The sequence below is a fragment of the Melopsittacus undulatus genome, chromosome 5, assembly GCF_012275295.1.
Source record: "Melopsittacus undulatus isolate bMelUnd1 chromosome 5, bMelUnd1.mat.Z, whole genome shotgun sequence".
In the NCBI taxonomy this organism is placed as follows: Eukaryota; Metazoa; Chordata; class Aves; order Psittaciformes; family Psittaculidae; genus Melopsittacus; species Melopsittacus undulatus.
The window spans coordinates 81,417,943-81,436,036 of NC_047531.1; positions in this window are offsets into that span (position 1 = coordinate 81,417,943).

The following is an 18,094-nucleotide window of genomic DNA, read 5'->3' on the forward strand; positions in this document are numbered from 1 at the left end:
CTGACACACAGCTGGCAAAAGCAGCCATGGTACAGTGCCAGCCCCACTTCCAGAAGAGCGGATATCTCTGCCTGGCACACTGTACACATAACTGTAGTGACTTGCTCCAGATCACACAATGAGTCAGTGTCAAAGCTGGCTCAGTCAGCTGGCCTTCAGGCTCAGGCTTTAACTGGTCGTCAGGAGAAGAAAACAACGTGGGTTCAGACATTCCTTAAATGCTGGGACCGGGAGGGCCGTGGGGAAGGTGACAGCATCCTGCCTGGACTAGAGCAGGAACTGTGTTTGCTTCCCATTTCCAAGAGCCTGAAATATGTGCACCCTGTTTGTTCCTGGGCTGACTGCTCTGGAAATGCCTCTTGCTGGTGACTCACTGAGGTGGGAAACAAGGCCAGGCTCCCGGGGCTGAGTCACCCCAGGCACACACAGGGTAGGAGGGGATGCTCTCAGGTGACAAGCACCACGCATGTTAATCACTTGAAACCACGAAAATCTTCTGCTCTGAACCAGGAGATAAGCAAACTCTTAGGGGCTGAGGAGGATAGTCACCAAGCTCTTACTGTACCAGTTAGTGGGAGAGTTGCCATGCTCCAAGTGTCAGACAACCATAAAGCAGGGGTTATTTTATTCTGAAAGAAAGAAGAGAGAAACATGGAAAATAGCTCAAAGAAGCACAAGGACATTGTGATCATCAGTTTGTCTGCTATCAAGCTTGGTCTCCCTCTCTCTCTTTAGAGAGAGATTTTATACCTTAGGAGTGAGGAGAATAAAGCTTTCATTCATGGCAGATACGTATTTTTTTAGGTTAGAAAAAATCACAATGATCTTTATTCTTCACATCACTTGTGAGCCCTGTCTTCTTGTGTTAAAGATAAGAAAAGACAAGGGGATTTTGTTTAAGTGAGCAGTAAGTCAAGTCTGAGTTAGTATGGCTGATACGAACAGTTTATAAATGGAACTTCACTAAGCCTATAGAATTAAAAACATTTACATTATTTACCTATTTACCAAATAATTTGGGGCCATTCCTGAGACAAACAATAGAGAAAAAAATTAAAGTCACATTTCTGCATTCTTGTCATAAAGTGTGCAGGATGAACTGAATTTCAGTTATCTGCTGGTTAACAGGAGAAATAGTTGCCTCTTCTCATTACAAAACTTTCTGAATATATTACTGAAGTTATTACACCATTTAAAACTAGATATCAATGCTTTTTCAGCTTGCATTTGTTCAACAATGTCTCTATTAAAGCTGGTTAAATGTTTTAACTTCCATCCCAGAGTCTTGATTCTGACATTTAGAGAGGAACAGCAGTGTGTTTGGGATGAAGAGATTAACATTTAGGATTTTCATGAAATTAAATATTCCACAATAAGCAAATTAATATGAAAATCAGAATATAGATATTTCATAGGAATGCACTAATGTTTGCTCACCATTTAGCCTGTCAAAACAGTGCTGACCAAGCAAGGAGAAGGCTGGGATGGATGTACAGTGGCAAAACCAAATAGCACACAGTACTGCCAGGCTGTGGGGTCACTGTCTTGTTGAGCTGTACCTTTTGTGTTCGTTTTAGGTATCCTGCTGCCATGGCAGCTCCTTCACAGGGACAAGACAGGCTGGATGCAACACAGGTCACACAAGTGAGTGGGTTTGTGAATGATGAAAGGTTAAACATGCAAAAGAAAAAGCAAGGCATAGAAAGCAGACAAGCCTAACAAAACAATGTAAGGGGGATGAGTGAATGTGCATCTCAGATGAGATTAATTATGCTGTTGAGTCTAATCTTGCTGAAGATGGAAGGCACACCTCCCCTGGCAGTTTGGCTTCAGGAAAATACCTTCAGCTGTCATATCTCGTTGGCTAAATGCCATTGTGTAAAACGGTTTTACTAGCCCTATCAGCTCCTTAAAGAACAATTTGCTAATGCAGAGGCATGAGGCTGTGATCCTGCATCAGCAGTCCTGTTGTGGCAGTTTTGTCCTTGTGCCAGAAACTTCTGAGAGCATGGTTAAAGAGACAGATCTCCTTTGATCCGAGTAACAGTGTGCCATGCACTGCAGGTTTCATCAGCACCTCCAAGAGCTGAAGGTCTGTTTCAGTGAGAGCAGCTATGTCCATCTTCTATAAAAATGGTTTTGCTTCCTAAAATAAATGTTTTATCTTTAAAAGGTTCTTAAAGACAATTTCAAATTTAAGTGATCAAAGTTATGTCATTTCTCCTTAACATCTGTGGGTATTTCTTCTAATCCTGGCTTCTGCAAAGAGCTATTTCAGCATTTCCAAAGAACTGACTCTCTAGTTCCCCTTACTCAGATGGCTTCTTGTATAACTACAACAGAACTCCTATATTTGCACATAAACCACCTTAAAATTCAAACAAAAATGTCAGGAAGTTCAGACATGAGGCCTTTAATTCATATACAAAACACGTGCAAGGAACATTCAAAAGAAGTTTTCAGTCCCTCTTAGGCATCCAAGGAATGATATTTTCATATTTAAGATCAATCAGGAGTCAGGATTAACCACTACCTTTCAGCAAGTGTTTTGCAAACATAAATCTCCCCCTTGATCTTGGGAAATCAGGACTTTAGACTGCATGATATTTAAAGATCTTGTTTTCTTTGAAAGTGTGTGCATACACTTACACATAAGTGAACACTTAGGCTGGATTCATTAATAACTTGATAGCAGTCTTAAGACATACGCCTATTTAAAATAAAGCACTAAATTCTTACACTGTGTATTAAATCACAAGTTTCATATACTTTTTGAAGATGAATGAAATAAGTTTAAGGTGTAAACCGTAAACGTTTGCTGTTAAAGTTTGAAGGAACGTAAAATCACTGAACTGATGGAATTACCATCTGAACATCTGGAACAAGAATTGGCTGAACTGAACCAGCTTTTGATAAAAGTGATTTTCTGCATGTGCAGAAAGAATATTGGAGCTGAGCAAGTTGAATAATATGAAACAGAAATAGCAATAAGTTCAAAGCTGGGAAACTAACTGAGAACTACACATCAAAAACCATGTGTTCCTGGCTAAGCTGCGAATAGAAGTGAGGAACAAAAGCTTTGTGCTTACCTTTGGAGGGACGCTGATCACCAGCAAGCAGTTTGACTCAGATAGTTCACAGATAGCTGTGAACTATCCTTCTAAATCCTGTTTTAATGAAGAATACACCATGCCAGGCCTTGCATAGTTCTTTCTGCAGACAGCATGCTTGTAATGGTCTGTGTGCTTAGCTAAAAACATGGACACCAAGGAGAGAGGGCTTTTGAACAACGCATGTGCACTGAGAACTGAGCCAAGAACTGAAACAGACACAGAACATGTAGGCACCCACCCCGGCTGCTTGGAAGCAAAGGGCTTTCATCGCTGCACATGGTCACTGCAGGGGCAAAACAGCGGCCCCGGCCACGTGAATCCTCCATTTGCTCATTCCTACATGAGATGGGTACATAATTTCTTTGTCTCCTTTGGCCCAGGCTTAGCTCGATGTGCTGTGTGCTGCTGTGGGCAGGCTGGCTTCTCTTTGGTTCCTAGCCCATGCTTGTTTTCAGTCTCAGGGCTCATACGTGTGTTAGTAACAGTGCCTTTGTCTGAGGGAGAACGATATATATGAAAATAAATATGGGATACATACCCTCAAAAAAGGTGTTTCTGAACAATGTGATGAATTCACAGCAATGTGAATGTATTTCCTGTGGCAGAGGTGACCCCTCAGAGAGATGGGGAAGGGGGTGTGTGGCACAGTCAGTCACATCCCTGGAGCTGGGGCAGCAGAGACTGAGTTAATGAAGCACACCATCAGCAGCACACATGGTGGGTCAAGAGGGCCCGTGGGGCTTCCCATGGCACCTTCTCTGCCCGCTCAGCCTCAAGGGGGTCACTGAGAGCCATTCCAGGCAAACCTCTGCCAAGGAAACAAAGCAGCCCAGAACTTCCCACTCAAGCAAGCCAGAAAATGAACCTAAGCAGCAGCCGGAAGCTCCAGAGAGTGTCCATGAGCCAGGACAGTGGGGACGGGGCTGGGCTCATGGCCAAGGCTAAGAATGGTGCCGAAATGGCACCCTGGGCTGTGGGGCCTAGGGGCATGCATTGGGGTGGATGAGGTGTGCTGGTGCAGCCAGGGCATGGCATGGCCCCCGGCAGGGGGTTTGGCTGTGTGTGGCTGGGGCAGGGGACCCTGACAGCTCCTCTGCAGATGCACAGGCTCAGGTCCCACCATGGTGACCAGCCTCTTTTCCTTGGCATTCCATCATGAACTCCTGTTAACAAACACATTACAAGAAAGTTACAGCAAAACATTTCACCCTGACACCCCTCAGCTCACCACAAACACAGGAGACCACAGGGACTGTTTCAGTAATGCAGGACAGAAATGGTGCTGCATTTCCTATGGCAGCGCATGATGGAGAAAAAAAAAGACTTAGGGTGATATGGTTTAGTGTGAGGTGTCCCTGCCCATGACAGGGGGTTGGAACTAGATGGTCTTAAGGTCCTTTCCAATCCTAACTATTCTATGATTCTATGAAAAATCCCAGGCCTTTCATGCCCTCTGTCATCATTCAGCGCACAGGATCCCTGCTGGCTACAGTGATCAGCTCGGGCTGTCAGCTACCAGAGCTGCATGAAGTGCATGGTGGCATTTTTAAGTTAAACATAGAATCATAGAACAGTTAGGGTTGGGCAGGACCTTAAGATCATCCAGTTCCAACCCCCTGTCATGGGCAGGGACACCTCACACTAAACCATATCACCCAAGGCTTCATACAGAAGGACATTGATGCAAGCTCCACTCCTGCTTCTCATCAAAATGATGCAGCTGATTGCTCCTGCATTAGGTGGGAGATGCCCAGCAAAGGAGAACTGGGAGACTGGCATGGGCCCCAGTGACTTCAGCAAAGTGAGTTTCAGGCAGTTGCAAACAATTTGACTCATCCAGCACATATGTAGCCATAATATTTGCAAATAATCTCTTTAAACAACAATTTGAACTTCCAGAATAAATAAAGCATTATAGTGAAGATGGCTGAATGAGACTCCACAGCCTAATGCTATGGGGAGGATGAGAATGAGAGGAGGTAGGTTGGGAGGAAATGAACAGGAAGGACAAGTGTACTGCACTTCCAAAACAGATGTGCTCACATGCACCTCAGATGGACACACACTGTTTATAGTGACTCTAACACCATGGGAGAAGCTTGCTTGTGTGCCCCACTGACCCTCACAGTGCCCAGCAGCTCCTCCAGCATGGGAGTTTAAAGAGGAAACACCAAGGTAAGGACAGTGTCATGTTGAACACGAACCAGAAATGAATCTCAGCAAGAAGAGATTGCCAAGAGACACAAAGGCAATCTCCAGTCATCTTACTCTTGTTTTTCTCCTCCATCCCTTGCTGTAATCTGCTGTAGATGCTTCTGTTTGAAACTACATAAGCAGCTTCTGAAGGCAAGAACCTCTAATATAACTGCAGGACACCACAGAGATGTGCCTTCATCATTATGAGGTATAAACCCTGATGGCACAGGAGGAGCAAATGCATCTCTTTACAGTTGAAACTTATATCTGCACTATGTTCAGCAAGGGCTGATATCATTTATTTGTTGGTGCCCTGCAGCAGATCTGCCAATCTGCTTGAATGCTCCCACTTCGTGGAAAAAGCCCCTCCAGCTTTTAGACAATCTCTGTAACTTATAGGAGGGAGGAAACGTCAAACCAGCATAGAATGATATGTAAAGCAAAGCACCACCCACCAGAGCAGATCTGGAGGGGGGGTTCTGAACCCAAGCTAACACAAACTTTGGAATACTGTTCTGCTGCATGTGCAGCAGTGCACTCACTGGGGACTTACCCGGCTCTGTGGCTGTTGGTGTCTGTTAGTTGAGTCAAAGATTCCCCATGGTGACATATGAGACCAGATGCTGAGACAGACAGTGCTACTGCCATGGTTCTGTGTGGATGTGCAAGCTGGAGAGCAGGCATGCTACCCAGGAGGATTCCACCACCTCGAGCCATTGGAGCTCCTTGCACATTCCTGGCCTCTGCTGTGCACACAAGATGGTGAACCTCCACCATCTGCATTCTAGTAATCAGGATCATCATCTTGCACTATTTCAGAGGAACTTAAATGCTTTCTCTGGCCTGAGTGCTGTCCCACCTAATGGGAATGCTCTGCGTGACTCAGCGACAGCATGGCTCAGCTGAATAACTAGCAGTAAATGAGGCACTGAGAGTCTTGACTTTGGGAATCTCACTTAACTAAAGGTGGGATTTTTTTCCACAGAATTCCTTATCCTAGCTATATGTCAAAGCAGCTGCCTTGGCTGTAGTATCTGATGATGAAGAATGACTTACCAAGGTTAGGCATGCAATAGAGGTTAGCTGCATCTCATAGAGAGAAGTGTGTAGATTCAGGTACTTCTACACACAGCCTTCTCTTAGAGAGTGAGTTCAAACTTAAGGAATAACATAATTTTACACTCTGCATACTTCAGGGAACATGTGCTAAAATCTCCTATGGGAACAAATACAAGTACAGACCCAGAAATCTCCCATGTAAATCAGCAATTCCCAAGCAGCACCTTTTCATCACACAGGTTTTTAGGAGACACTAAAGCTACTACAGCTTGTATTAATACATGGAGATAGCAAATGTACAGCTGCCACTGGCACTGTGCTGCATTGCAGAATTACGTCTTCAGTGCATCGTTACTTAGGGTACTTAGAGAAGACAGCTGGGTGGGCTATTGTGAGACAGGAAATACTATAGATAGCAGCACAGCACTGGATTTAGTTTTAGCACAAAGCTCATCTTCATATGCCATTTTCTTCAAAACCTTAGAAAGTGAAGTCACAGGAAGAACTCAGACTTACTGTCAATGTGGTGAGATCCAAACAGAAACAGTGATTTCTGTAACAAAAGCATAGGGCTAATGTGCACACAAGTTCTTATTTTCTTCAATCACAGATCAGCTCCATATGCTGGTTTGCTAGTTGACAGCTGTGTCCCAGCTATTGATTAAATTCTAATTAATCAAGCTGAAGAATGGTGTCACTGCTTGCAAGCACAACTTGCCATAGACAACTTAAGTGTTGCTGCATTATGCTTGTGCTGCTTTTCAAGAAGAGCTACCAACAAAACCAGGACTTTAAGGGTGCAGCAGCATTCCTTATCAGGCAAGGACAACAGCAGCAGCAGAAAACAGACTTCTCAAGGTCTTTGGCCATTCCAGTGTTCTCTGATATTCCTTTTCTTGGTTTTAACATAATGCTACACTAACAAATTGGAAAGAACTTTCCATCCCATACCTGATCTACAGCACAAGGTACAACACAGATTTCCTTATATTGCTATGGCATTAGCTATCTACTCTATACATTGCTCAGAAAAGCAGCCGTAGCTTGACAGTAATTACATTTGGCAATTATTAACTCTCCATATGTGCTGCCTTCTCAGGTAGGAGAATATAACTGACGCCTGGTGTCCCTCTGCCTTGCACACTTTATGATTGTTCTTATTGTAACAATAAAGCAATTCTTCTCAAATAAATAAAGAAATAAAAAGGCCTTTGAAGTGCAGAGTACTCTGAGCCTTGTTTTCACAGGTGGGAAACAGAGACAATGGTATTCAGTGAAGTCCAAAGGTCACACAGGTTGCCTGCAGCAAAGCAGTAAATAGCCCCAGATATCCCAAGCATCAGGCTAGTTGTTTAAAATGCACAATTGCTGAACGCAGTAGTCTTGTATATGTGATGTAAGGTAGAATACAAATAGCAGTGGAAGAGCCTCCCCTCCCGTTTTCCTTCTCTTTTGTGTATTTACAAAATGTCTGCACCAACACACATCTTTGAATACAAATTGCATCTAAAGAGCCTGCCTTAGTTCCTATTGTGGTTGAGGAAAAGCTGTCAGTAGCCATCTTGAGGGCAAATGAAGTGGTAGGCACAGATGTTAAAGCACTGGAGTCCATCATCTGCCCAGCCACTGCCAAGAGGCAGAGCTACTGCAAGCATGATGGTTCACTTGTGCCCTTTACCCAAATGCATGAGATGTTACGAGTGATACAGTTTTGCATGGCTGATGGTCTCAGCCTTATCATGTCAATGAAAAGAGCAAGTAAGTTGTTTTGCTTTGGCTATAGGATCCTGACTGGTTTTGAGATAAAAACCTGAGGAGTCCTGGTTTCAAGAGCCTTCCTAGCTTGCTTGTCTCAGCTCAACGTTTTCATGCCTGCTCTCATATGTCACAGTTGCAGGGATCACCCTTTGCCTGGAGGCTCCAAGAACCAGGAATTACAAACATCTGTCACTGACATAATCACCCTTTGATTGCAAACCTACTAAAGGAATGAGGATCAGAGCCTGTGAGTGGGGACACCCCAGTATCTGAGGCATAAGCATTTGCATACTACGAAACAAATACAACCACAATGGGTGCTATGTTATATCCTGGCTTTGCAATTTTGGCAAAGCAGCCAAGGAAACTGAAGGTGAATATGATGTATCCTCTTAGGCTGAGGAAATATCTCTGCATCCAAGTTGAGGTGTATCAAGAGATTGTCCATATGAAAAAATCCGCGGATAAGATCTTATATCACAACCTTGGGACAAAGGCATTTGATGTCTGTATCCAGGTTTCTACTGCTGTAGAAGGACTAACATGTAGGTTCAGGAGGTAATGACTGAAGTTGCACAATTTCTAAACATACACAAACTTATATACCTTAAAAATACTTATGCTAAGTATTATTTTAGTCTACATTGTACCAGTCCTTGCAGCAGGGAAACTTCACTGGTGACATTATTAATCCATGTTATTTTAGCATTAGTAAAAGATGAAGAAAAACAGACCTCACCTTCCAAAACAATGGTTTAAAGACCCACAACATTAGGATTTGGTGAGCTCTAAACAGCAGTAACACCCATGATACCCTAGCAGGGCTTCAGATTTGATGGTTTAATTCCTCTTCTCAACATTAAACTCATTTAAGTGATGTAATTCTGCCACAGTACTGACAAATAACCCCAAATGAAAACCCCGATAATGAGATTTTGTAGATTAAGTTAGTCTCGCTCCAGGTTTCTCATTATGAAGAGTAGGTAAAAACCTATTTGAATCCTTCGTCAGAAGGCAGATGAGGTGAGACACAGCTCCAAGTTACAACATACAGTGAGACTGGGGGTAGCGCATAATGCTCACATGGATGTGTCAGTCTTGTTGAGTATGTCCCTGTTTTAATTTGCACTTGTCTTTACAGCAAGACTTTCTATAAATGGACAAACATGGGTAGGTGCAAGTGACTGGTGAGCAGCAGATATCTTTGGAGAAGCATGAGTTAGGCCTTCATTTCTCATGGACGTGCAGCCAGAGACAATACCTCGCTCCATTACACACTGTGGAAATACAAGCCAAATGAGAGTACTAAGCTCACTCTTCCACAGGAAGGCTTAAGGAGAGGAGCGTGCATAGTGAAGCCAGCTGGGAGACTCAAATCCCAACCACCAATTAGTCTTCATTTTCCTTACAATTCAGGTCTGTGTGAAGATCTTACCTATTTGGAAAGAAAACCCCATGACTTCAGCAGTGAATGATCAGTTTTCATCTTGAGCTAGAGTACAAGTAAAGTGATCATTTCAGGACAGACTTCATCATTCTTGTGAACAAAGTGTGCTCCCTTCCTCAGTCTCCTTCTGGCCCCATGAATCTTTCCCTTACTCTTGTACAGTGACATGACCTTCAACAGGCAGGACTGGAAAACATTTTCATTTCAGTTTATATGCTTTAGGAAAGTAAGTTAATTGCTAAAAATACACAGCAATTGTAAGAAGAGCTAGATATATAACTATATACATACATATATCAGCTATATGACACTGGGAACCGACAGGCAAAGTTAAAAATCTGGAAGTGCTATCCCAAGCTTACAAAAGGGAAGTCACATCTGCTTAGTAAAATGTGTAGCTATTTCTGTATGTATGGCTTTGCTTAAGCTAAACCATGGCTGAATTCACATATTTATCCTGGTTTTGCTCTTCTGCCAAGTTTCCTATTTCCACAGTGGAAGCTCAGCCCATCATTAGCTGAAGTTTCAGCAAAAGGCCCTTGAACTTGTGTCTGACACAGAAAGAACTCAGCCATTTATTAGTGTTTATTGAACTATATTCTCAAGCAAATCCTATTAATACCTTTTCTAATGCTAATGATCCCTTGAGAAACATTTTGAGTAAAATTATTGCACTAGAAATCAAACCAAGGTTTCAAACTGAGGTGCAGATCACCTATTTAATATTTAGCTGCAGTTTTACAGCTATCCCAACATAGTTTTGATGCTGGCAAGTTTTGCCTGTGGCTCCACCTGTTTCTCTGGTTGTTTTTCCTTCCAGTGCAGAATTACTGTGCTGCCACAAGCTTTCACTTCACCACCAACCAAAGAAGCAGTTTAACTGTGGAGTTTAATTCTGCCTTGTACACCCCAAGTGCAAATATTTATTCAAACATGGAGCTAATTCTAAACAGAGCTAGTCAAGTGAATAAAGCTACTTACATTCATATATCTGCATGATTAAGGTTTTAGGCTATGTTTACACCATACTGAGTAGTGCTGCGTAGAGATACCCAAGCTGGTGGAAGACAAGGCAATTAGGTTAGTCCTAGAAGCTTTGCTATCATAATTGGATTCTTTCTAGGATTTCACTGGTGTGCTAATGGTGTTGTACTGTGCCATATACAAACCAGCCCATTCAGAACTAACCCTGCACTTTCTCAAGGCACTACTGCACAGTGTTATCATATCATTAGTAGTATCACTAAAAGAGGGATCCTTCTGCAGGAAAATGCTTCACCATTTAAAAAGAGTAACAGTGTCCTTTCATATACAGCAGATATTTTTAAAGCACTTTTTTAACACCAATTATTGGTTATGCTACCTCCAGCTTAAAATCAGATATATTATCAATATTAGGCCACCATTTCAAAATGGAAGTTCATAAAATGAACAGCTTATGTAGAAGTCCTCCTGAAAGCTACCAAGGGCTGCAGTTTTTTAACCGATGATTAAATTTAGCCATGAAGAAAGGGAGCAACAATAGCAAATAACATGAAGGCTCCACAACAATTTATGCCTTTGCAAAACCTTTTTTATTAATTTTAAATGTGGCATATCTTAGCTAGAATACAACTTGTATTTCCATCAAGATGCTGAAAGGCAATTTAAAAGCTATTCAAAGATACAGCTCCCCAGATCACAGAAACACACTGCATCCTTAGTAGAAATACTGGAGAACGTTTTTGCTGTTATTTTTTTTCCTATGAAATAAATTATGTGAAATGTGAACCAAGGTTATTGCTTTGACACAAACATCTTGACAAAATGCTGTTTTGAGTACAACTTGTTTTCCATATGATTAACTGTGGCACTAACCTTGAGTGCAGTACGTGAGTATTGCTTTCTTTTTCTGCTGCTCCTTAGCTTTACCAGCTGTACATTACTTAAATTTATCCTTTCCTGAAAAGCTACATTTACAAAGCTTAGTCTTACTAAAAGATGCAGCACTATATCTGCAAGTGACAAGTTCTGCTACAATGATCTCACCAGCAGCCTCTGTGAATTAGATATCAATTTATCTATCTAAATGCCCATATGTCTATCCAGTGTTAACTGCAAGGAAAAAAGAGGAAAACTACAGCCTGTTTGGAGAGAGGATTTATACCCAGCCCATTTTACTACTTTGCACTTCAGTTTTAACAGTCACCTTGCAGTAATTCTTAATATTGATCTTGGCCACAATGAAGTCAGAGGCAAAGAATTCTACCGATTGTTGTGGAGTCAAGTTTGCACTCAGTTTTTGCTAGAATAAATCAATGACAAAGTTAAAGTCCACTTGTGACTTATTAAAAACCCTGTAAACTCTGCTCTGCATTCTCAGTGAAACTCAACTTCCAGAAGAGCCAAAATTGCAAAGACCTAAAAGCTCATTCTCTGTTACAGCTATTTGAAGGCTTGGAAGAAGTTTCTTTCCCAAGCCGTTTAATGGCAAGGAAGGGCTCAGTCACCCGTTGGCATACACAAGACTACACTGGGCATTCAACTGAATTACAAAGAGAAGTGCCTGGAAATTTCCTTGCACATCAGTGACCAAATGAAAATACCTATAAAAGTCTGATCACTTTGGAAGGAAAACACAATCTGATCATGCCATACGTCATGTGCTTAATTCTCCCATCAGTAACATTGACATACAATGAACTGATTTAGCACTACCGAAACCAGTTAGAAGTTCAGTCCCATGAAAAGCTTCCCAACATAAAAATGTAAATTACTGGACTCTAAATTACATGCTCCAAATTCCTTGTTCCAAAAAATACCTGGGCAGCTTTGACTCTGTATTTGAGTAGGACAGTCCTCAAGAGCACAGATTCTGAAAGCCTTATTCCCTAGGCTGACAGCAGCAAGATAAGGAGTTAGAAATGGTAACTTGCTGTCCTCCTAAATGGGACCGTGTTTACTAAAGCAAACAAGTTGTTTCAGCAATGCAAGCTCCACTCAGCACTGTACCCAAGGTCTTCCAGATTGATAAAATGAAGTTTCAAATTCCATTTAGATAACCCATAGAAACCTAAACCCAACAGTTGTGGAATGGGTTGGACTATTCAGTGACTGCCTGCAAAGGGAGCAGTTGCATACTAGCCTAAGGAGGAAAATAATCCACTTGAAAACATTTTCCCCACAGACTGCTCTCAACAATCCCCTTCCCCATTCCTAAAGTTACTGACCCTTATGCTTATCACCAAACCTGAAACCACTGAAGTGACTGTGATAAGAAAGCTGACCAGAATCAGTAAATACTGGGTTTAAACACAACAAAGATGGAGATAGAGAAGGGCAAACAATCCAGCCTCCTTTATCACAAAGGAATGGATGGAGCGCCCTGCCACAGCCCCACACATACAAGCATCTTGCTTGCAGCATGGTATAGAATTGCATTTTAGATTATTTCTACAAGCAGTTATCCTGCCTGGTTTGGTTTTCCTGGGGTGGAAGGGGGGGGGGGGGGGGGGGGTGTGAAAAAAATGTGTGTTTTTCCTGCAACTGTATCTGGAGTTTCATTCCATTTGATGTTTCTGTTTATCTGTGAGCTCCCACAACACTGCAGCACTTCCCATGGCTTTCTACCAAAGGAACTGTAAGGATGCTGGAATAATGACCTCTGATTTCTGAGATACACAACACATGTTTCTATCCTGGAAACTTCAAGTTCCTTACAAGACTTGGACACAAAATGCCCCAGGAGTTACAATATACCGCAGGAAGTGAAATACATGGGTGCTTGGTATACTCTTTTTAAGACAATGGAGAGGCAGGCTGTAAATTACAATAAACCACAAGCAAGACAGCTCTGAAAAACTGGAGGATTTTAAAAGCTTTAGAGCTGGGGGTCCGTAAAGGGGGACTGTCATAAAAACCTAACTAGTCATGAGTACCATAGAGAGAAGGTAAGAACCAACTGCTGCTGTCTCTTCCAGTACCAGAAGCAGTGATCCACAAATGAAGTAGTAGCTACAAACAAAGCTAGAACAGAGAGAAGTGGCTCTTCCTTCCTGTTAGAATCTGCAGATACAAGTAGTTTCCATGGGCTCAGTGGAAGGGTGGTCAAACAGACAAGCTTGGAATCAACATCCTCAAGGATCTACCAAATGGGCAAACCAAATTGAGCTCAGGAAATCCCCGGAGCTGGAAGCAGCCGAAGCAGCTGCTGTGCTTATCCTACTCTTAACTCTTTCTTTAGGATCAGCTTTTGTCCATTGCTGCCCACACCATGGCTGCCCTTATGTTCCATGCAGAATGAAGTGGAACCAGCCCAGAGTGCTGCAAAACAAATCTTTAGCAGCTGATTTTATCTTGCTGATACAACACTAAGTTTATCTGCCTGTTGTTTTTTTGGGTGTGGTTTGGTTGTTTGGGTTTGGGTGGTTGTTTTAAAGAGATTTACCATCTCTTCAGTGATAACAAAAACATTATCTGATACTGCAACTATATCTGCAGGGGAAAAGAATATTCTTTAAGAGCTGGCAAATTGGATGTATATAAAGTATGAGGGATTAAGGAACCAACTTGTTTATCCCATTTTGACAAGATGAAGACTAAGGAGGGAACCACTCCCATCAAGTAATTTTTACCAACTCATCTTAAATGACTTGGTCTAAACACTACAGCCCCAGTAGGCTTGCCTGTCTGCTCTGTGATAGAGCCCTACATTTAAGATTATGAAAGAAGTAACCTTTAAAGTCAGATTTGTGGTTTAAAAGTGTTACATATTACACAAGATATTATATAGTTCCAAGTTCTGCTGCTCACTTCCCACTCCCCTCTGGAAACACACTGATACACTTCATTGTTACAAAAGAGACCACTAATTGTGTTACTTTCTCTCGTCCTTCCGAAGTTTCCTGAGTTTTTGACAGATCACTGATGTCAAGTCATGAATCTTTGGGTCCTGCAACTACCAGGGAAGAAAACTTACCACCCAGACAGGGCAGCACTGTCAGAGCAACAACCAAGGAAGACCTTTCCCACAAAACAGTTTATGATTTCCAAGGATTGTGTGTTGATTTCTGGAGATTTTGACATGAAAACAAATGAAGAGTAAAAGGCTACCAAGAAAACTCATTACTTCCAAAGGACGTGAGAACTTTAGACATGTCTCAGGAAGTCTGTCTTTTCCTCACCAGGAAGCTAAGAAGTTTCCGAGAACAATTAAGCCAGGAACAAGCCAGTAAGTTTGGTCATGAGAGCCATCTGTCACAGTAAAGGAGAGCTATCCAGATCAACCTTCTAGAAATGAGGTGCATGCAGAACGTGCTGCAGCAGCAGTTCACCAGCTCATTCACCACTCCACCTGCCTTTTTTCTGGCATCCTTCAATTCTGCTGCTCTAAAACGTGGTTCTGTATCTTTTAAGCTGCAGGAACCTATCACCACAAGTATCTTCTTGACCTCTGTATTTGCGTAGAACAAAATTGCTCTCAGCAGGGGTAGGGGAATAAAATTACCATCTTCAGAGAAGTCCTAAGTGACACAAAGCTTTCCAGATGATAATTACTTCCTGGAATTCCAAGACATCTTATGAATTTACATGATCAATGTCAGCCCACAGAACAGAAGTAAAAGACTAAGTGAGAAAGGCCAGAAATCAGGGTCTGGAGGGAATCAACATCACTTATGCAAGAATAAATGCTTCATTTCAATTTGGATCATGAACAGGAACACACTGCTGTGAGCAACCACTAAAATAACTAACTTTAGCCTTATGTGCTTGTGAGTAAATCAGATTTTTCCAATACTCTTAAAAAAGCATAAGATCCACAGAAAAGTCCAGAACTACAATGCACTACAGGAAAGAAACATGGACTGAAGCTCTGCTTTAAACCATTCAAGAGCACAGCACTTGGCGAAACACTACAAGGGAATCCCCAAAAGGAATTGCATCCAGGAGAGCTCAGAGAGGATCCCTCTGCCCCCACAACACCAACTGTCAAATATCATTACAGGAAATGCAAAAAATTAAGATTTAATGAGATTCATCACTGTAAGGCATCAGGTATTCCAAAACACTTTTAATCCTGTGTGCCACATGGCAGTCCAGGCCTTTCTGTAGTCTGCCTCTGATCCAACTCAGGCTGCTGACAGCCAGCTATAACCCTCAGTCCAGCCAGACCCCTTGCTCATTCCAACAATACCCAGATGGTATTTGTCTCTATCACATTCTCATTCCCTGCTCCTAATTCTGAGAAGAATTCTCTCATGTTTTCCTGTCAACACAGGAACTAGTTTCCCAAAATAAGCTGCTGCTTACATCTGAACTCTTCTCCCATCAAGATTTTCTTATCTTTAATTCAGTATGTGCCCTCAGTAACAAATTAGTTGAGCCATCTCCAAGTACAATCCTGATAACTAATAAGGCTTTTAAGAGCCTGTTGACACCTGCTTTATCACTTGGCATACCTACCTGAAACAAGACTCTGGAAGAATCGCATGCATGCATTCTGTTTAAACAGCATCTTTCAGGTAGAGCCTACAGGCAGTCTCCTTTCCAGATGTGTCCCAGTGAAGCTGCAACACCAGGTTTTTTAGTACCTAGAAAATGCATGCTGGTTTGGATTACTAAGTTACCCTGGCTAGGGAATATCGTCTTGGGCTACTAAAATCCTCATTAGTTCAATCTCCCCATTTATATTTTCATGGAATGGGCCTGGGATCTGAAAGTGTGGGTACTCTGTATTTAACAGCAGTGCATCAAAATAACATTTCATTGATCTGACTTAAACACATCTGCCAAAAACTCGTACCATGCCAAAAACAAAACCTCCATCAGTATCTTACTAGAATTGTATTGGTATACAAACAGCAATAAGCACAGAACATCTCAACTGTATTCAAAAAGTGCGTTAACTTCATCATTTCTTACAAGTCACACATTTTCTGTAAGACTGCTGTAAGCCACAACAATTCTCAAATCATAAAGGGAGAATCTAATAAATTAATTGAGAGCCACAATATTACTCATTGCAAAATACTCCAAGTCACATTTCTGGTTTTATTTTTCAGGGAAATCCAAGAAGAATCAAAAAATAGTGGTTTGACTCTAGACAGTTATATAAATCTTGTGAAAGAGTGAATATGCTCCTTCAGTAACAACATCTGAACAGTTTTCAAAAAGAAACTATGTTGAGGAAAATCTGCATAATTTCAAGTTATTTATTTACTATTTATTTATTCACTAATTTACTGTGTTAGCTGCAGTATTTCTTGTTTTATTTAGCGTTTATTTCTATAATTTAATAAAGAAAATGCAATTTACAGTGGCAAAACCTGAAATTCTCCAAGTCCATTTATACAAATAGAGTTCTAACAATTCTTTAGAAGCGCTGCTTATTTTTCTCATTTTTCTCCATGATGTAGCCCAAAATTCATTGTCTGTGACGAAAGAGCAAAGTTTATTCTACTAAAGCTAGCAAACAGGTAATTTTGGCCCCATGTCTGTAAAAAACCCAAAACCTCTGAATGCAGTAAATCACATGCAAAAATCTATAGACTGAAAAATAAAGATCAACCAACAATCCGTTCTAGAAAATCTGGACAAGATGTCACCAAAAAATTCATCATTTGCAAAGAGATTCATATCTATAAGATACAAAGGTGCTCTGCCCAAGCATAGGAAGAAGTCAGTGCATCACCAAATGATGTATTCCTTCAGGAAAGGGCCGCTACCCAACAGTAGAAGCCTGACACCTAGCGGCTACCACATCCATTCGTTCACACACCTCGGCCGTCGTAAAACTAGCCTGACCATGCTGCCTACCTTTAGTGTTAAAACAAATACCACAGCGGTTATGGTAGTACCTGTGGTTAAATGTCTGTGTTACGTATGCATGTATTGAGTATCTTCAAATGCTTGCCTTCCGCTACCTGAATTTAAAAACCAAAACAAAGCAGAAAACTGTGCTTTTATGAGATATAATTGATGCAAAAAGTAATCTAAACCCTTTATACCAGAGATAAAAGATCCAGTTTATATATTAATGCTATATTGTTCTAATACAACCCATTAAGTGCCATGTACTTGAGCAATTCTCTGTAACTGAGTTACAATTCTTGCAAAAGCTGTCTCCCAAAAGAAGGTCATCCTGTATAGCATTTACTTACAGGCAGCACTATATTACACAAATACTTTTAAAAGTCACAGACTCAAGCAACAGAAAATCACCCTCATCTCTCCAAAACCATGGAGACTACAAAAGATACTATAGAACATGTTTGCACTTACAGATAGTGCTTGCCTCACGCTGGGACAAAGACAATCCACACTTCTCTAAGGTAGTACATAACCCGTGGCGAGACCAAAGTGCTTTATTACAGTTACAGCATTACTTCTCTTAGTTTCTGTGCACTGCCCCTCTAATAATACATTACAAATAATACAAAATAATAATTAGAATTTTGTTGATCCTTTCTTATACCCTTATTATGTACTGGAGAAATGACCATTTTTTCCTCAAAACATTATTGTTATGGTGCTCCAATGCAAA